Source organism: Lactuca virosa, chromosome 6 (assembly GCF_052849685.1).
Source record: "Lactuca virosa cultivar CGN04683 chromosome 6, Lactuca_virosa_CGN04683_v6, whole genome shotgun sequence".
In the NCBI taxonomy this organism is placed as follows: domain Eukaryota; kingdom Viridiplantae; phylum Streptophyta; class Magnoliopsida; order Asterales; family Asteraceae; genus Lactuca; species Lactuca virosa.
The window spans coordinates 169,521,884-169,544,607 of record NC_136431.1 but is presented as its reverse complement, the minus strand read 5'-3'; the positions used below and the strand labels follow the sequence as shown (position 1 = coordinate 169,544,607).

Genomic DNA, 22,724 nt, shown 5'->3' with positions numbered 1-22,724 from the left:
GGGTGTCAGCACTAAAGCCTTAAGTGTCGCCGCTAAAAGTGTTCCTGTTAAACGCTATGCAGATAAAACGAAAAAAAGACGCATACTTCACTTTCTGCTTTCTTCCTGTGTTCATCTTCTTGTCTTGTTTATTTTTCTTCCCCCGTTTTCTGTGCGTTATCATCGATTCCGACAAAGAGACTCCCCAACATTATGAGATTACCGATCAAAGGGGTTTAGGGCTTCAATTACTCCGGCGAAAACGGGTTAAACTCGAACGAAAACAGTGTGTCTCGGGTAAAAGGTAGCTTCAATTTCTGATTTCTCTTTGTCTTTCTCTTATAACATCGATTTCCAGCTCCATTTGATGATTAATTGCAAAATACTTTTCAATTTCAATTTTTTTGGTCATTTTATCTTGGTGACCGTCGTGGGTTTACTGTGACTACCGAGGACCACCACCAATCACTACACCATCTCTTCAATTCCGGCCACCACAGGTTCTTTATACTTTGAATTTCGAGATTTTATTGCAAAATACATGTTCTTATATATATTTATGTGGAATTTGGCATATGTGCGTAAAAATAGTGTATTTTTTCATGATCAAGTGTTTTTTTTGTGTATTTGGTGTATGTATGTGAAAATATGTGTATTTTGTGTATCTATGTGTGTATAATATGTATATGAAAGCTTGTGTATTTTGTGTAAGTAGAATGCTATTATGTGTGACAACCGTCAAATTCAAGTCAAAGTCAAAGTCAAAGTCAACAAGTCAAACCGGTCAAACTTAACTAGTACTTGTATGTTAAAAAGTTATTCTATGTATAAAAATGCGCATTTGTATGTCAAAAATTCAAGTGTCTCGAAGAATCTATGTGTTAAACAATGTAAAAACCCTAAAAAGGGAGTTAAACGCATCAAAACACGACTAAGGACCCTTTCGGGGACTTAAAACGATCATTAACGAAGCATAATGGGGTTCACGAACCTTGCATTTGCGAGATTATGCGATAATAATGGTTAAGGTTAAATCTCTCCCAAATCTCTCCAAGTATGTTAAATCTCTCCCAAATCTCTCCAAGAATGTGAAATCTCTCCAAGTATGTGAAATCTCTCCCAAATCTCTCCAAGTATGTGAAATCTCTCCCAAATCTCTCTAAGTATGTGAAATCTCTCACAAATCTCTCTAAGTATGTGAAATCTCTCTAAGTATGTTAAATCTCTCCCAAATCTCTCCAAGAATGTGAAATCTCTCCAAGTACGTGAAATCTATCCCAAATCTCTCCAAGTATGTGAAATCTCTCCAAGTATGTTAAATCTCTCCCAAATCTCTCCAAGAATGTGAAATCTCTCCAAGTATGTGAAATCTCTCCCAAATCTCTCCAAGTATGTGAAATCTCTCCCAAATCTCTCCCAAAATCTCTCTCAAACTTTTTATAGTCATTTGGGTCATCCCGACCCTTAACTTGGTCAAAAATCACGCAAAACGGAAAGATTTCTCGAAAAACAGCTATATAGGACCGAAACCCCTCTTAGGAGCCGAACCTCTTAGGAGCCGAACATGTCAGAAGCGAAATTGTCAGAAGCGAAAGTGTCAGAAGCCATCTCGGACCGAAGCCAACAGCAAGGACCGAACTTCGGCCCCCCATCCGAGACCCTCGCACCCTCCCTTCGGACCTTCGGTCTTCTCTCTTCACACTCCTAAGAGCCGAACCTCGCAGGTTCGGTCCCTAATGCCGGTTTTCGACTACTTTCGCCTCCTAAGCCCGTTTTAGACGTTTTTGACGGGATTTTTTCACCAAATTCATATTTTTATCATTTTTAACCCCAGAACTCTTATTTTAATTATTTTTCAAGGATTTATTAATTATAAATCATTATTTTACATTAAGAAGAGTATCATATACCACAAGTGGGTCAAGTGTGCCCACTTGCCTCCTATGCGTCACTTTCTCATTGGTCCAACCTTATCCACATCACACAAACCAAGGCAAACATCCCTTCACCCTAACCACTTGCTCCAGCAACCCTCCATATAAGGAAATGCCTGGGATTTCCTTGATCATTTGTTTCACCATCAAACATTATACACTTCTTAAACGATCAAGAAGGCCTATTTTCTCTCAACTTTCAGCCACACTTTTGATGTGTTATTGAGTCATTTATTCACTTATTGGTAAGTATTTCCTTCTAACTCAAGTGCTATTACATGTTTTCATAACACACTTGGATCATCGACTCATATCTTAACACCAAAAATCGTTCTTAGGATCATCCAAAAACTTCGTGTGTTCATCAAGTGATCTAGACTTGAAACTCATCATCTTCAACCTTCCACTCTTCAAGAAATCACTCAAGGTGAGTTCATACCCCTACATTTTCTAGTTTTCTTCAGTTTTCAGGGGGGGGGGGGGGAATACAAGTTAAAACACCAAAACATATTCTTGACAACTTACAATAGAAAAGTTGTGACCTACTCACGAACTGTTTTACCCAACCTAAACTTAATATCTTTCAAAACTGTTTAATATGAAAGTAGTTCAGGTTTATACCTTTAAAATGACTACTTGCACATCTCCATATGATTTTTCTACGATTTATGGTGATTTTTACAAAACTGCCTATCATTCAGAAACGAATTCGGACCAGTCTGTGATTATGAACACTTTCACATAAGTTAGAGACTTCTAAAAATCATAATAAAAATTATCAATAAACTAGACACATTTTATAAACTCTCAGAGTTTACGGAGTTAGTTTTCGACTTCGTATGATTTTTCTATGATGATTTCAAAACATTGTAGAAAGGACAAAAACTAGTTACATAGTTTACCATATTAACAACACTTTGTAGTATGTTGAGCAAAGTGCATAACAATAAGTTTCTCAATGTTTGGATGCATTCTTGTTAGTTTATCATCATAAACAGAAATTAGTCATTCATGTTAAGGTTTTTCCTCCATTCATTTCGAACACATATAATAAACTACATTAAGTATAGTTTATGAATTTTCGATAAAAACATACTACATGGAAAAGGTTTTACTCTCAAAACAAATGAGTTTTTTATATACTACTTGATAAACTATAATAGTAATAGTTTATGGATTTATATCACAAATGTATTTTCATAAAAGGTGATTTCACTTCCTCCACGGAAGAGGTTTTATACTCAAAACTATATGTAAACTAGTTAACGTAAGTTGTGAGACATTCTCCTTCGGGGTACTCTAAGTACCACAGAAAATCCTGAATTAGTTATAACCAGAGTCTCTTGTAGGGAGAGCGTGATAATTGGTATAGATCTATGATGGTTGTAATTACTTTGAACACTATTATACTCGTTGTTGTGATACTATACATGAAGTCCTCCACCCCCGGACGTTTCCGCCATCCTTGGTTTGGGGGTGTGACATTATGTATATATGTGAAAGTTTTTATATGTGGTATATGTATTTGAAAGTATGTGTATTTGATTTTTTGTATTGATAAAATCGTATGTATGACTCATAAACTATACCTATTATAATTTATACACTCGTTTTTGTATGAAATTCTGAACCAGTAAAGTAGTATGTTTATTTTAGTAAAAACGACAATTGAAAACTATTTGAATAGTTTTGATATTAACATAAGATTTCCTTATGTTTTATTTGTATTTTCCTCCTTAAAATATGGAAAATAGTGAAAAAGTAGGGGTATGAACTAACTTGAAAAGGTGGTAAATCCGACAACACTTTGTTACTTGAAATTACGAGTTTCTGTTGAAAATCGGGTTCTACGCGGGGAGAGCTTCGAACCGAAAAGACTCATTTCTCGGGGACTTCAGGTGCTCCGGGGCTTTCTTCGGGTGTTAGGGAGGTTGCCTAAGCTTCGGGGGTTTTAGGATGGCGTGAGAGGGTATAGAGAGTGAAAAAGATGGTAAAGTAGCAACCAAAACCGGGAGGTCTCGCATCCTTTTTATAGCTGGCCGAGGTCTCGCATTACGCTGGGCGTAACTTCGGTACGCGGGGCGTACCTCGGTACGTAGGGCGTACCCTCGTACGTGGTACGTAGGAGCTACGTGGCCTTTGTTTGGTTTCCAAGCTTCGGATGTGTCACTGCTACGAACATGCGTCCACCATGCGAAGGAATAGGGTGATGTGGTCGACTCCGGACCAAGCTTCCGAGTACGCGGGGCGTACTCCTTCGGACTCCCTCGGAATTTGTGCCTCGAACTTAAAAAATTCATAACTTTCGCATACGAGCTTCGTTTTTTACGTTCTTTATATCCACTCGTAGGTGTGACCATACTCTACAACTTTTGTTTAGACTCCATTGGCAAATTTTGACTTTATTTTTAAAGTTATATTTTTAACAGGCCGGGACAGGAAAAGTTCGTTAAAAATTCATAACTTCTCCATACGAAGTCCGTTTTCGTCTGTCTTTTTACAGTTGAACTATTGATGAGATCTTCGATTCTCGTTTAGGTTGTATCGGCTAAAAATCTCTCGATCTATAATTCGAATTCCGGGCTGTACAGTGCTATTCCAAATTTTAGAAAATTCATAACTTCCTTATACGAAGTCAGATTTGGACGTTTCTTTTTATGCACGTTCTCGGTTTAACGTATGCTACAACTTTTATTTAGAGTGTTAAGGCTAAAAAGCAATTTATCGTAAATTCACTTTTTACGTCACACGACGTCATGTCGGTTCCGTCGCGAAACTTCGATAGGTCATAACTTTTTCGTTATAACTCGGATTTCGGCGTTCTTTATATCTCCGGAATCCTTATCACGACCACTACAAGTTTCATCATAGATATCGGGTTTATCTAAAATTTTGTTTTTGACGCTTATTTCATCTTAATTTATAAAAATATAATGCACATAATATTCAAATAATTTCTCTTTATTACTTTAAAACTAGTTACAATGGTTGACCTAGACTATTAAATTAACTTGAAACATCGGGTTATTAAACAGTTAGGGCTTAACAATACTATCTTGGTTTACGGGAAGCTTACACTTCACCAGTTTTATTAAAATATAAAACTACATACTACTTTTCAGTGCTCTATTGGTTACATTCTGGTCTTAGGGTTTTAAGTACTCAAAGGACATGCATACATACATGTTAGTTTTTGATGTAAGACTTACCACTCATTTTTATAGAAAATATCGAATTTTCTGGAGATATACAAACCATTTTTTAAAAAAGCAATTACAAAACTTTTCATACAAAAGTGCTTATGAACTCACCAACTTTATAGTTGACGCTTTTCAAAATGACTTGTATTCTCAGGGAACCAGTAACAGGTAGTCATCTCTGTTTTGAGCTCAAGCGATGCAGCACTATGAAATTTTACTTTTTGACACATTTGTGTAACTTATGAACAAGTACAATATGTAAACAATGTAAGTTTGTATTCTCAATGTATGTTTCTTGGGTTGCTATAATGTATGTTGCTTGGGTTGTTATGTTTCATTTATATTCAAATGTTATGATACAATACAACGACGTCATCCGCCCCCGGACGTTTCCGCCGTCCTGGTTCGAGGGTGTGACAATAGTCAATACAGATAGGGGATATAACTAGAGTGCAGAGTTTAAGTGATGAAAGGCCTTGGACATATTCCCGATAAGTCAAAAGGAAAGTGTCATCTTATTAGAAATTTCACTTCCAAGAGGTAATATCACACATAAACTAGGCGTGGGTAACATTTTTACTGATCGACAAAACCAAAGTATCCTTTTAGTCTCAAATATCGAATATCATATACTTTGCAGAACTAGGTCTATTCATTAGTTATCATCTTTAATGTAATTCTAGCATAATAATTTGGATATAAAACAATTTTAAATGCTCACAATCAACCCTTATGAAGATAAATGCGCTCGTTTCCATGGCTTCAAAGATTCTGCTAGAGAAAAACATGGTCACAGACTCATGTAGCGTCAATCGCAGTAGGTAAACAAGCGATAGAGACGCAAACTATTATGGTTTAGCACAAAGCATTGCTAGAGGAGGTGTTCCTTCTGCAAGACTTGCTACTTTTAAAGTTTCTGATGTATTCATAAACTATAGAGGTATATTGACGGCTTTTAACAATGCAATTGCCGACATAACTAAGATATTATTCATTTCGTGTGGGCAAAACTATAAGGATATATTATAAGTATATCACTGCTCAGTCATACAGACTAGTGAAATAATCGTTTTGTCAACCCTCACGGATCTTGCATCGTGAAAATTTGTCATTATATATTGGTAGTCATAAAATGTGACAAACTTTATAAGCATGGGGTCTTGCAGAAAGAACGCCCCCTCCAGCGGTTCCTTCTGCCAAACTATAATAACTTTTATTTCTCACTTGGTTCCTAACTGTGATTGATGCAACATGCATCCCGTGCCCATCTTTTTCTTCAGCAAATTAAATCTCGAATGCCATAGAAACAAGCTTTAGTTATCTTACTAAATTGTGAGTATTTTAATTAATTTTGATATCCAATAGTCAAAGTTCCATAATATTTTAAAAATACATGAATAAAATGGTTTACCGGTGAAATGCAACCAAAACCTCAAACAATAACGAATTTATTAAATCTATAAACTCAAAGAAATCACTTACATTCTTACTCGCTGATTTGAGTAAATTTAAAGTATGGCTTATATAAAGCTACTTTTATATAACAGTTGGTTCAGAATCATCAACTACTGTACCTAACGTGCAGATGTTCGTATATAGATAATAAACTATAAATAAGACACAATAGGCGGGTTGATGACCAGTCCCAAGTGAAATCGTTCTTGTTGTAAAATTTAATGTTTGTAACAAGTGAGGCAGCTTTGAACTCTAATTTTCAATGACTGTGTCAGTTGGGCATACGGATATACGCATTTCAAAGACTTGATTATAACCCTAACATGTTTTGCATCACTTTGTCAAAGGCTTAGGTTCCATACAACAAGGTTATTTGAGACTTTATGGGGTTGCTATTAACTGTTGAATGGAGTTCTAAGAGGTATGAACAACACAATAAACGTAGTCAATATTGATAGTGGGATATAACTAGAGTGCATAGTTTAAGTGATGAAAGGCCTTAGACATATTCCCGATAAGTCAAAAGGAAAGTGTCATCTTATTATAAATTTCACTTCCAAGAGGTACTTTCACACATAAACTAGGTGTAGATAACATTTTTAGTGATCGACAAAACCAAAGTATCCTTTTAGTTTCAAATATCGAGCATCATATATTTTGCAGAACTAGGTCTATTCATTAGTTATCATCTTTAATCTTATTCTAGCATAATAATTTGGATTTAAAACAATTTTAAATGCTCACAATTAACCTTTATGAAGATAATTGCGCTCGTTTCCATGGCTTCAAAGATTCTGCTAGAGAAAAACATGGTCACGGGATTCATGTAGCGTCAATCGTAGTAGGTAAACAAGCGATAAAGACGCAAACTGTTATGGTTTAGCACAAAGCTTTGCTAGAGGAGGTGTTCCTTCTTCAATACTTGCTACTTTTAAAGATTGTGATGTATTCATCAACTATAGAGTATATTGACGGCTTTTGACAATCCAATTGCAGACATAACTAAGATAATATTCATTTCGCGTGGGCACGACTATAGGGATATATTATAAGTATATCCCTGCTCAGTCATACAAACTAGTGAAATAATCGTTATGTCAAACCTCACAGATCTTGCATTGTCAAAATTTGTCATTATATATACGTACTCATAAAATGTGACAAACTTTGTAACAATGGGGTCTTGCAGAAAGAACACCCCCTCCACCGATTCCTCCTGCCAAACTATAATAGCTTTTGTTTCTCACTTGGTTCCTAACTGCGATTGATGCAACATGCATCCCGTGCCCATCTTTTTGTTTAGCAAATTAAATCTCGAATACCATAGAAACAAGCTTTAGTTATCTTACTAAATTGTGAGTATTTTAATTGATTTTGATATCCAATAGTCAAAGTTCCATAACATTTTAAAAATACATGAATAAAATGGTTTACCAGTGAAATGTAACCAAAAACTCAAACAACAACGAATTTATTAAATCTGTAAACTCAAAGAAATCACTTACATTCTTACTCACTGATTTGAGTAAATTTGAAGTACGGCTTATATAATGCTACTTTTATATAACAATTGGTTCAGAATCATCAACTACTGTACCTAACGTGTAGATGTTCGTATATAGAATATAAACTTTAAATAAGACACAACGGGCGGGCAGATGAACGGTCCCAAATGAAATTGTTCTTGTTGGAAAATATAATGTTTGTAACAAGTGAGTCAGCTTTGAACTCTAATTTTCTACGATTGTGTGAGTTGCGCATACGCATATATGCATTTCAAAGGCTTGACAACCCTAACATGTTTTGCAACACTTTGTCAAAGGCTTAGGCTCCAGACAACAATGTCATATGAGACTTTATGGGGTTGCTATTAACAGTTGAATGGAGTTCTACGAGGTATGAGCAACACAATAAACGTAGTCAATATTGATAGTGGGATATAACTAGAGTACAGAGTTTAAGTGATAAAAGGCCATAGACATATTCCCGATAAGTCAAAAGGAAAGTGTCATCTTATTATAAATTTCACTTCCAAGAGGTAATTTCACACATAAACTAGGTGTGGATAACATTTTTAGTGATCGAAAAAATCAAAGTATCCTTTTAGTCTCAAATATCGATTATCATATATTTTGCAGAACCAGGTCTATTCAGTAATAATCATCTTTAATGTTATTCTAGCATAATCATTTGGATTTAAAACAATTTTAAATGCTCATAATCAACCTTTATGAAGATAATTGCGCTCGATTCCATGGATTCAAAGATTCTGCTAGAGAAAAACATGGTCACGGGACTCATGTTGCGTCAATCGCAGTAGGTAAACAAGCGATAGAGACGCAAACTATTATGGTTAAGCACAAAGCATTGCTAGAGGAGGTGTTCCTTCTGCAAGACTTGCTACTTTTAAAGTTTGTGATGTATTCATCAACTATAGAGGTATATTGACGGCTTTTGATTTTGCAATTGCAGACATAACTAAGATAATATTCATTTTCCGTGGGCAAGACTATAGGGATATATTATAAGTATATCCTTGCTCATTCATACAGACTAGTGAAATAATCATTATGTCAACCCTCACGGATCTTGCATTGTCAAAAGTTTTCATTATATATCGGTAGTCATAAAATGTGGCAAACTTTATAAGAATGGGGTCTTGCAGAAAGAACACCCCCTCCGACGATTCCTCTTGCCAAACTATAATAGCTTTTGTTTCTCACTTGGTTCCTAACTGCGATTGATGCAACATGCATCCCGTGCCCATCTTTTTCTTTTGCAAATTAAATCTCGAATGCCATAGAAACAAGCTTTAGTTATATTACTAAATTGTGAGTATTTAAATCGATTTTGATATCTAATAGTCAAAGTTCCACAACATTTTAAAAATACATGAATAAAATAGTTTACCAGTGAAATGCAACCAAAAACTCAAACAACAACGAATTTATTAAATCTATAAACTCAAAGAAATCACTTACAATCTTACTTAATGATTTTAGTAAATTTGAAGTACGACTTATATAAATCTACTTTTATGTAACAATTGGTTTAGAATCATCAACTACTTTACTTAACGTGCAGATGTTCGTATATAATAATAAATTATAAATAAGACACAACAAGCGGGTTGATGATCGATCCCAACTAAAATTGTTCTTGTTGGAAAATTTTATTTTTGTAACAAGCGGGTTGATATACGCATTTCAAAGACTTGATTATAACACTAACATGTTTCGCATCACTTTGTCAAAGGCTTAGGCTCCAGACAATAAGGTCATATGAGACTTTACGGGGGTTGTTATTAACAGTTTAATGGAGTCCTACGAGGTATGAATAAAAAATAAACATAGTCAATATTGATAGTGGGATATAATAGAGTAGTTTAAGTGATGAAAGGCCTTTGACATATTCCCGATAAGTTAAAAGGAAAGTGTCATCTTATTTGAAATTTCACTTCCAAGAGGTAATTTCACACATAAACTAGGTGTGGGTAACATTTTTAGTGATCGACAAAATCCAAAGTATCCTTTTAGTCTCAAATATCGAATATCATATATTTTGCATAACTACGTGTATTCATTAATTATCATCTATACTGTTATTCTAACCTAATAATTTCGATTTAAAATAATTTTAAATGCTGACAATCAACCCTTATGAAGATAATTGCGCTCGTTTCCATGGCTTCAAAGATTCTGCCAGAGAAAAACATGGTCACGGGACTCATGTAGCGTCAATCGCAGTAGGTCAACAAGCGATAAAGACGCAAACTATTATGGTTTAGCACAAAGCATTGCTAGAGGAGGTGTTCCTTCTGCAAGACTTGTTACTTTTAAAGTTTGTGATGTATTCATCAACTATAGAGGTATATTGACGGCTTTTGACAATGCAATAGCCAACATAACTAAGATAATATTAATTTCGTGTGGGCAAGACTATAGGGATATATTATAAGTATATCCCCACTCAGTCATACAGACTAGTGAGATAATCGTTATGTCAACCCTCACGGATCTTGCATCGTCAAAATTGTTCATTATATATCAGTAGTCATAAAATGTGAAACTTTATAAGCAAGGGATCTTGCAGAAAGAACGCCCCTCCAACGATTCCTTCTGCCAAACTATAATAGCTTTTGTTTCTCACTTGGTTCCTAACTACGATTGATGCAACATGCATCCCGTGCCCATCTTTTTCTTTAGCAAACTACATCTTGAATGCCATTGAAACAAGCTTTAGTTATCTTCCTAAATTGTGAGTATTTAAATCGATTTTGATATCCAAAAGTCAAAGTTCCCTAACATTTTAAATATATATGAATAAAGTGGTGTACCGGTGAAATGCAACCAAAAACTCAAACAACAATAAATTTATTAAATCTGTAAACTCAAAGAAATCACTTACATTCTTACTCACTTATTTGAGTAAATTTGAAGTACGGCTTATATAAAGCTACTTTTATATAACAATTGGTTTAGAATTATCAACTACTTTACCTAACGTGCAGATGTTCGTTTATAGATAATATATTACAAATAAGACACAACAGGTGGATTGATGATCGGTCCCGACTGAAATTTCTCTTGTTGGAAAATTTTATGTTTGTAACAAGTGAGGCAGCTTTGAACTATAATTTTCTAAGGTTGTGTCAGTTGGAATATGCATATATGCATTTCAAAGACTTGGTTATAACGCTAACATGTTTAGCATCTCTTCGTCAAAAGCTTAGGCTCCAGATAACAAGGTCATATGAGACTATACGGGGGTTGCTATTAACAGTTGAATGGAATCCTACGAGTTATGAGCAACACAATAAACATAGTCAATATTGATAGTGGGATATAACTAGAGTGCATAGTTTAAGTGATGAAAGGCCTTGGATATATTCCCGTTAAGTCAAAAGGGAAGTCTCAAATATCAAATATCATATATTTTGCAGAACTAGGTCTATTCATTAATTATTATCTTTAATGTTATTATAGCCGAAAGACGCCTTTCATACTTAACATTATTACTCCAAACATTCTATATGCATATTCATAAACATATTTTACATATATGGTCTTATTAAAAAAGACTGGATACAAACCGACTAACGAGGTTTTTACAAAGTTTTATATATATAATACATAACTACCCAGGGATTTATAGTTCGTAAACATACATAAGCAATAAGTACAAAAGTAATAGTATTAAGTATTCTAAATCTTCCAACAGTACATGTCTATACTGAATGCTTATCACCTACAATAGTTAAACACTGAGAGGGATAAACGGTGACGCTTAGTGGGTTCAATAACAGTTACAATATAACGTTATGTCATATATATATATATATATATATATATATATATATATATATATATATATATATATATATACATGCTTTCCATATCAACCAATGATTTGATTCAAAAATTCGACTGAAAATATTATTTTCTCGGGGTCTTCGGTGCTCCGGGGCTTGCTTCGGGTGTTAGGGTAGTTCCCTAGGCTTCGGGGGGTGTTAGGATAGCTTAGAAGAAAGTGGAGGGTGTAGAGGTGTGAAATTTGTAAACAAAATTCGGAGAGTCTCGCTTTCTATTTATAGTAACCGAAGTCCAACATTACGTTGGGCGTAATCTTTAGGTACGCGGGGCGTACTGGCTTCTGATGCTCTACGCTGAGCGTATTCTCGTGCGCTGGGCGTAGAAGCTTCGTGTCATTGACATGTCAATTATGCGAGATAGGTGTCCTCTGTCCGAAGAAAGAGGCGACGTGGCAAACTTCTGACCTAGTCCGAGTACGATGGGCGTACGGCTTCGGATAAGTCTTGAATTTTATGTTTAAAACTTCAAAAATTCTTATCTTTTGCATACGGACTCCGTTTTTGACGTTCTTAATATCCACGCGTAGGTGAGATTATACTCTATAACTTTCGTTTAGACTCCGTCAGCTAATTTTGAATTTATTTTTTAAGTTAAAATTTTAACAGGTCAGACAGGAAAAGTCCGTTAAAAATTCATAACTTCTTCATCCGATGTCCGTTTTTTTCTGTCTTTTTACCGTTGAACTACTATTGACGAGATCTTCAATTCTCGTTGAGGTTGTGTCAGCTAAAAATTGTTCGATCTATAATTCGAATTTCGAGTTGCACACTACTATGCCGATTCTTAGAAAAATCATAACTTCCTCATACGAAGTCAGATTTGGACGTTCTTTTTATGAAAGTTCTCGGTTTAACGAATACTACGACTTTCATTTAGATCACAAAGGCTAAAAAGTAGTTTATCGTAAAATTCACTTTTTACGTCATATGACATCGTGTCGGTTCTGTCGCGAAACTTTGATAAGTCATAACTTCTTCGTTATAACTCGGATTTCAGTGAGGTTTTCGCCTAAATGTTTCTAAAGAGATAATTTACAACTTTCAATAACATTAGTTTTATTTATTTCCAAATTAAATTTTACATTTTCGTTAATTTTCAGTATTTGACTTTTGATTGGAAGCTCATAAGACTTCCCATCACTTTCCGAATGATTCTAAACATAGTTTTACTTCAAGTCTCATAAAACTATCTTGTTAGAAATCAATGCTCAAAACTATATAATATTTAATAATATTAAGTTTTAAACTAACATAACACGATAACTGAACGTGTATGTTACAAATACCTCCTCCTTTTGAGGATTTCGTCCCCGAAATCACAACGATTTAAACAAATGGGGATATTTCGCTCTTATCTCATTCTTATTTTCCCAAGTATAATTTGGGCATCGATGATGTTTCCACTTAATAAGCACTAACTCTACTTCTTTATTACGTAGATTAACCGTTCTCTCGTTTATAATCTCTTCGCGCTCTTCTACATATCTTAATTTATTATCCAATTTCACCTCGGATAACGGAGCTGTTTCGTCATATATGCATCAAACATTTACGCAGATAACTCACATGAAACACATCATGAATATCTGCCAAATTTTTGGGCAATTTTCCTTTCTTCTCAAATCGCATAATGCCTTTCCATGGAGATACCTTCAGCATTACGAAATCACCCAACTGGAATTCTATGGGCCGTCTCCTCTTTTCTACATAGGACTTCTGTCGATCCTGGGCCACTTTCATTCTTTCTTGTACAATTTGAATCTTGTCAGTGGTGTCTTGAATCATTTCAGGGGCTCTAAGGATTTTATGTCCTACATCACGCCAACATAATGGAGTACGACATTTACGACCATATAATGCTTCATACGGTGGCATTTTGATTGAAGTGTGGTAACTGTTATTATATGAAAATTCGAAAAGAGGTAAGTACTTATTCCAGTTACCACCGAAATCCAAGACACATGCACGCAACATATCTTCTACTGTTTCGATTGTTCTCTCCGTCTGACCATCTGTCTGGGGATGATAAGTTGTGCTGAGAGCAACCCGAGATCCCAATTCATGTTGCATACTCTCCCAAAATGAGAAGTGAAGCGAGTATCACGATCAGATATAATCTTTAGTGGCACATCATGTCTTGCAACAATTTCATCCAAGTATACTTGTGCGTATTTCTGCATTGGAGATGTTTCGCGCGTGGCAAGAAAATGTGCACTCTTGGTCAGTCGGTTGACAATTATCCAAATGCTATTATTCTGAATAGCAGTCTTTGACAATTGGAGCAGCACTAGACATAAAGTAAGTTCTTAATTCTACTTGCCTATCCGGGGGTAGTCCAGGCAAATCATCGTGGAAAAACATCAGAATATTCATTAACAACATGAATATCACTTACAGTTTTCTTCCTCTCTTTTGAGATATCAACTGTATAGGCTAGATAAGTAGAATACCCCTTCGATATAAGGTTACGAGTTTTTGGGAAAGAGATTATTTTTAAGATTTTAAGTCTTTGTTTACCGTAGACATAAAATAGAATCCTTCCCTTCGATAGGGATGCGTACCATCTTTTCGTAACACAAGAGTTATGTGCGGTTCTTTGAAAACCAATCCATGCCGAGAATAATATCAAAGTTGGGCAACGAGATAGAAATCAGGTTAGCAAGAAAATTATAACCTTCAATTTCTATGACACAATCTCTATAGACTTTATCAGCAAGTAATGATACACTTCTCGTGGTATCTACATGAAATGATTGGGCGAATGTATAACAAGCAATTTGAAAAGAATGCACTAATTCATGAGACACAAATAATTTGAGGTATCAGAATCAAATAAGATGTGAGCAGGTCTAGAGTTGACGAGAAATGAACCAATCACAACATTCGGGTCCTCGTGTGCCTCCTCTATGGTAATATGAAATGTACGACCTTTACCTAAATGATTGTCAAACTTTTCAAACTTCTTAATTGATGGCGGTGCTCAAACCTGCACTCGCTCTTCATTCTCTATTGGGCTTTCTCTCCTAATCTCCGAGTTAAAAACTCAATTCTCATTGCGGACTCTTGGTCCTTCTTAAATTTGATTTATAGACTCAACCCAAGATAAGGTCTTCACTTTTGCTACAACAACAATTCAAATGGTCATATTCTAATGACCTTTGATTTCATAACACAAAAGACACACAACGAACCATACTCTTATTTCTATTAGTCAAACATTATCATAGAAGAAACCTTCCTTCATGTTCTAATGTGATATAATATCTTCATAACTAGTAGCATTTATAGCTAATGGTTGCTTAATCCTTTAATGAAGGCTGTTATACTTTTATCGACCACCTCAACCATCTCCTTATTCAATCTTCCGACTGAAGTTTCGTCGCTACACAAGACATGGTTCTCTGAACCAATTATATCACTTCGCAGATCTATATTAGTCGGACTCGGTTCTTTATGACCACTAAGGTCTGAACGAAAATCATTTTCTTAGTCATCACCGAAACGAAGGTAATGACATACTTGAACAAAAACGGAATCGATTACTAGCTTCTTGGTAACCTTGTGACTTCCCCTGATCCAAGTGTGAGTCCTGTGCTTCCAGTAGTATAGGCCTCTACTACGATTCACACCTACTCATACTCGTCCCAAGTATTGTATCGCAGTTCCCAAGTCACCATACAAAAGTTTTCACAAGGCAACTTATCACACATGAATGTGTTCAAACAAGTACATACAACAATTTCTCCTAGACTCAACTAGGGATTTCGCATTTCTATCAAACATATCTTGAATTTCTTATACTCACCTTCTAGAATCCTTTTTACGCATATGCTCGATCTAGCATATCCTAATACTTTTCCTAGGTCGATAGGAATTTTACTTCCAAATTCTTCATATAAATTCTTTCTCGGGTAGTGTATACTCTGCAAGACACACTACACCAGAATTTATTCTAGTAGTGTGGAGACAAACGGTCTCCAACTATCCGCATCATCTTCTAACTCATGCAAGTCACCATGCACATTTATTCATTTCATTATCCTTTCATGACATCATCATTCCTTTATATGAGAAAATTTTCTTCTCATGGGTGTATCTTTTAAGTCTACTTCATAGGAATCTATCCTAGGAAGTCTACATTTTAACTGCATCTCAGCATGTTCTACTAGCTTTGACTTGGTTCTCTGTCATTCCTAACAACAATATCTCTTCTCATACAACACTATGAGTGTATATCTTCTTCAACTATGTACTATACCTCACTCTGACTAGTAAGTCATTCAGCCTAACTAAATGACTCATTTCACCATCCTAATCAAGTATGTTAAAGTCGGCTTAGCACACTATGGAACTTTCATAAGGATGTGATAGAAGTCAATTGTCACTCAGTATTATTAAATACTAAATCTAAGCATCTTGTACATGGTTACATATCAGCTCTTACCATACCACTCGCACTGCATACTACATTACAATGTTTGCCAAGGTCTTGGCCTATTGAGTCTGAAAACTTTGTTAGCCTTTCCTTTGATCTCCATTGAATTCTTCTTAATCTTGCACAATATCAATTTCGATATCATCGAAGTATTTATCACCATTTTCAGTTCTTCTAACTCCGTAAGCAATCACTGCTTCAATCTGGTCAGCGGTGGAACAACTTCATGGATTACACCAAAACATTCATCTCGTCCAAATGTACTTCAAACACATAAAATTTCCTCTTACAAACCAAGTTCGACAACAGACCTTAAACTTCCTCAAGTAATAGCAATATAGGTAAGCTACCTAAGGCATGCTATATTATTTATCATTTAGCACATATTAGAATATAAGGCATATCTCCTAAAATATTCTAGTGATTGTGTCTATTTAATATTAATTTAGTTATTCAACCTAAAGTATACTAGACACACATCGTACCATCATCACTTAGCAATCCAAGTTTAAGTCTAGAAATCCTCAAAATTCCTAACTCGTTTAAACTAATGCTCTTAATTTTGAAGTAACTTAGTACTTTAGAATATTAAGACTTATCATTACCCAATACCCCACTTAATTCTTTCCTATGGTTTGTATCCATATACTTATAATGAATCCGTTCATATATTGAACTTCCAACTGTTTAAGTCTAAATACCAATCCGTGGTATTTAGTTCACTTAAACTACTGCTCTGATACCACGATTGAAAGACCCCTTTCATACTTAATATTATTACTCCAAACATGCTACATGCATATTCATAAACATATTTTACATATATGGTCTTATTACAAAAGACTGGACACAAACCGACTAACGATATTTTTACAAAGTTTTATATATATAATACATAACTACCCAGGAATTTATAATTCGTAAACATACATAAGCAATAAGTACAAAAGTAATAGTATTAACTATTCTAAATCTTCCAATAGTACATGTCTATACTGGATGCTTATTACCTGCAATAGTTAAACACTGAGAGGGATAAGCGGTGACGCTTAGTGAGTTCAATAACAGTTACAATATAACGTTATGCTATATATATATATATATATATATATATATATATATATATATATATATATATATAATATATATATATATAACAGAAGCAAAGAGGAACAAAGAACAACAAAGCCATATGTGTATCATATGACAGGATTTCCATATCAACTAATGATTTGATTCAAAGATTTACGGTCAATGAGACACAATGATTTCAACATGATATACATCATAAAAACTCCAACTCAAAAGACACAGAAAATACCATTTCTTCTTATCATTTTGCTAGCATATACAGGCTTTCAGCCCTACCTAGCCCTATGTCAATACCAAAGTGATACGAGTCATTCTCTACATGGCCAAAGGCACAAATCCATTACCAAAGTGATACGAGACATGCTCTACATGACCAAAGGCATAATACCAATACCGAAGTGATACGAATCATTCTCTACATGGCCAAAGGCACCAAGCCAATACCAAAGTGATACGAGACATGCTCTACATGGCCAAAGGTATTAAAACTATTACTTGAATAACACAGGAAAGCACATTGCACATATAACACATAACATAAAATTGTCCCTATATTGAAATTACCGTGAAATAACCGAATGATAAAATGATAATTTGGGCAGCACTTCGTTTCTAAAAATGACTTTCTTTGACGAAACCGGGAGTTTTTGTTGAAAACTGGGCTTTGTGCGGGTAGAGTTTCGACCGAAAATATTATTTTCTCGGGGTCTTCGGTGCTCCGGGGCTTGCTTCGGGTGTTAGGGTAGTTCCCTAGGCTTCGTGGGTGTTAGGATAGCTTAGAAGAAAGTAGAGGGTGTAAATGTGTGAAATTTGTAAACAAAATCCAGAGAGTCTCATTTTCTATTTATAGTAACCGAAGTCCAGCATTACGCTGGGCGTAATCTTTAGGTACGCGGGGCGTACTGGCTTCTGATGCTCTATGCTGAGCGTATTCTCGTGCGCTGGGCGTAGAAGCTTCATGTCATTGACGTGTCAATTGTGCGAGATATGTGTCCTCCGTCCGAAGAAAAAGGCGACATGGCAAACTTCTGACCTAGTCCGAGTACGCTGGGCGTATGGCTTCAGATAAGTCTCGAATTTTATGTTTAAAACTTAAAAAATTCATATCTTTTGCATACGGACTCCGTTTTTGATGTTCTTTATATCCACGCGTAGGTGAGATTATACTCTATAACTTTCGTTTAGACTCCGCTGGCTAATTTTGAATTTATTTTTAAAGTTAAATTTTTAACAGGTCGGGACAGGAAAAGTCCGTTAAAAATTCATAACTTCTTCATCCGACGTCCGTTTTCATCTGTCTTTTTACCGTTGAATTACTATTGATGAGATCTTCAATTCTCGTTTAGATTGTGTCAGCTAAAAATTGTTCGATCTATAATTCGAATTTCGAGCTGCACACTGTTATGCCGATTCTTAGAAAAATCATAACTTTATCATACGAAGTCAGATTTTGATGTTCTTTTTATGAAAGTTCTCGATTTAACAAATACTACGACTTTCATTTAGATCACAAAGGCTAAAAAGTAGTTTATCGTAAAATTCACTTTTTACGTCATATGACGTCGTGCCGGTTTTGTTGCGAAACTTTGATAAATCATAACTTCTTCGTTATAACTCGGATTTCAGTGAGGTTTTCGCCTAAATGTTTCTAACGAGATAATTTACAGCTTTCAATAACATTAGTTTTACTTATTTCCAACTTAAATTTTACATTTTCGTTAATTTTCAATATTTGACTTTTGATTGGAATCTCATAAGACTTCCCATCACTTTCCGAATGATTCTAAACATAGTTTTACTTCAAGTCTCATAAAACTATCTTGTTAGAACTCAATGCTCAAAAACATATAATATTTAATAATATTCATTTTTAAACTAACAAAACACGATAACTGAACGTGTATGTTACACTAGCATAATAATGTGTATTTAAAACAAATTTAAATGCTCACAATCAACCCTTATAAAGATAATTGAGCTCGTTTCCATGGCTTCAAATATTCTGTTAGAGACAAACATGGTCACGGGACTCATGTTGCGTCAATCGTAGTAGGTAAACAAGCTATAGAGACGCAAACTATTATGGTTTGGCACAAAGGATTGCTAGACGGGGTGTTCCTTTTGCTAGACTTGCTACTTTTAATGTTTCTGATGTATTCATCAACTATAGAGGTATATTTACGTCTTTTAACAAAGAAATAACCGACATAACTAAGATAATATTCATTTCGCGTGGGCAAGACTATAGGGATATATTATAAGTGTGTCCCAGCTCATAGTGGCTAGTGAAATAATCGTTATGTCAACCCTCGCAGATCTTGCATCGTCAAAAGTGGATATTATATCTGGGTAACCATAAAATGTTACAAACTTTATAAGCAACGGGTCTTGCAAAAAGAACCCCCCCCCCCACCCCCCCCCCCCCCCCCCATCTATTCCTTCTACCAAACCATAATATCGTCTGCTTCTCACTTGGTTACTAACTGCGATAGATGCAAGATGCATCCCGTGCCCAAGTTTGTCTTTAGCACATTAAATCTTAAATGCCATATAAACAAGCTTTGGTTATCTTCCTAAATTGCGAGTATTTAAATCTATTTTGATGACCAAATTATTATGCTATATCAACGTCAAAAAGATGATAGGAGAGGAAAACTACAAATATATTAAGTACCACTGCAATATATAGGATATTAAATATTTGAGATTTTTGGATAATTTGGTCCTCTATATCACCTCTTAATCTCTGAAATTACGTGTTACAAGTGAAATTAAATTTGTCACCCCAGACACACTCCTTCCACCTTTTGGGAATAGTCGTAGGCCTTCATAGTTAAAGATCTCGTGTTATTGTCATATCCTGCTCATCTTGGACTCCCATTCTTGTGTTACTCTCACAAGTACGAATCTTTTTTTTTTTTGTTGAACAGAAAAAATTTATAATAAAACTAGCGAGAGGCCAGGGATGAAAAAGCGTTACAACATTCACAATTAGGAGTCTAATATTCCTTTGTTACGGGAAACCCATAAACTTGCTGTCGAAAACCACAAATTTTGGACAAGAAATTGTACACCCATGCATATGACCGCGTCAAAAACTCTAGAGTCTTTAAATTAGTCTCAAGGATTATTGCATATATGTAAATGACCAATATATAACACTTAGATACGGTGGTCATAGCGTTCACGTTGTCAACTAAGAAAAAGAAAAGTGTATAACTAAGAAACCTTAGAAGTATCAACAATGTACGAAAAAACAAGATAAAGCAGAGATGGTGATCATAGCTGTCTTGGTAAGTACCAGGGCAACATTACGTTTACAAGACTCTGAAATTACAAATTATGAAAATGAAAACAGATTAATTAAGAAAAAAAAATCTAACCTGGAGCAGATCTCTGATTATATTCCATATGAGCATTTTGATATGAAGGGAGATTTTCGGAGCTCTATTGCAATGTAGCGAATACAAAGAGAGCTATAGGTGAAATAAATAGGCTTTAGGACCACCGTATCTGTCTGCAATACGTAAAATACGTAAAATCTACAGATAAAGGTGTTGCTGTAAAGTGATAAGGTGTACATTGGGGTGGGGACTAGCAATGACTAAAGTAGGAATAGGTTTGAACGAAATGATAATGAAAGTACAGATAAAAAGGGTAAACATAATCCGTACAACTGTCTTCATTTGTCTTGGTCTAAAATGAAGAACACTACTCGTGACATCAATGTCTATAACTTTCTTCTTTTAGTAACAAAAAAAAAAAAAAAAAAAGAAGCAAAGCCTATGGCAATTCGACACCTATTCACATAGTAACCAAATGAAAACATTAAGAATTTAAGATATGATATACACACAACCGATATGCTTTTTTCAAGAAGCATGTAAATTTGGAAAAATGACATGTAAATAAAACAATAACTTTTAAAAACAAGTATTTCAGATCATAAAATGTGTATATCTCAATATGATAGAATATTTTTAAATTCTTTTTTCGAGTGTAATTACATCCAACGACATAAAGTTTAAGACTTTAAAATCTACTATATCATTAAAAGCAATATGAAAAATAAAAGTGCTCGAAGCTAAGATATTTAATAAATAAGTCTTAAATTCTATCTACTCACTTGTTTATTGCTCGCAAGACATTGAACTCAACTGGCTCGATTCCACGTATTAGCTTTTTGTTGATAAATTAGATAATATTGGTGTTTATATTTGTATTATTGTGTTGTGATGAGATTTATGAATAACAAATCAAAGGTAGTATATTGTTATTTTTTGTATTTAACGCTTGAGTTGTTATGACTAAAAATTGTTTATCACTCTTCCAAGGATATCAAACAGTTATTTGGAGACGAGTTCTGATCCTTGAATAATGAATATACATCATGTTTTGATGTTGATACTCTGTTGGGCAAATAGGTACCTTTGTTTTTTGTAATCGAGGTGGACGTTTAATTTTGGTAACTGGGCCGGTCCAACAAGGTGAAGATTCTGCTACATTATTACACGAACATTTCATCTCAAAGAGGCTCTTATTTAATAGCTAGTTTTCAAATTTACATTTAATCATACTACCTTTTGAGTTTTTCATATTCATTCAAATATTATATTCTTTCTGGATGAAGGACTTGCATGTTTTTCCAAATATGTATTCATAAAGAGGATAATAAAATCCCATGGCGGTAGGCAGGGGCGGAACATGCACGTTCGGACTAAGGGGCTGAATCTAAAACTTCAAACTAAAATCATGTAAACAAATTTAATATTATTCAAAGTTACGACATATCAAAATTTTAGAAAAAAACAATATGAAATATTGTTACATCGGAGAATTATCTTTTAATTTTTTTAATATTGTAAGATTATTTACTTGAATTTTTTACAAAATTTATAATTATAGTCAACCAACATTTAACAAATTACAAAATTAACTCATAATTATAAAATATTTAACAATTAATATATATTTTTTCAGTTAAACAAAACTAAATTCCAAATTAATTTCCTATGATTATCGTAAGAGTCTTTAAATTTTTTTTTTAAAGTCATAAACTAACAAATAGTAAATGACAATACATGTATAGTACTTGTTGCACGGCCTTTAAAATTACTTTTACAGCTTTTAGACATTCAATTACCTCTTATGTCTCTTATCATTCTCAAATTCTAACGTTATAATCTCATTTAACAAAGAAACTGAAAGATAGAAAGTGTAAGAAAAAGAAAATAGCTTACAAATCCTACAGAGATTGG

General features: G+C 34.5%; 1 long non-coding RNA gene across 1 annotated transcript; it reads right to left on the bottom strand.

Moving 5' to 3' along the window:
- Positions 1-17,176: 17,176 nt before the first annotated feature.
- LOC145120876 (uncharacterized) lies at positions 17,177-20,918 on the bottom strand. The gene is made up of 2 exons (XR_013714407.1): positions 20,850-20,918; positions 17,177-17,384 (listed from the first exon to the last, which is right to left on the bottom strand). It is a non-coding gene; the product is annotated as an uncharacterized LOC145120876 (long non-coding RNA).
- Positions 20,919-22,724: the final 1,806 nt, after the last annotated feature.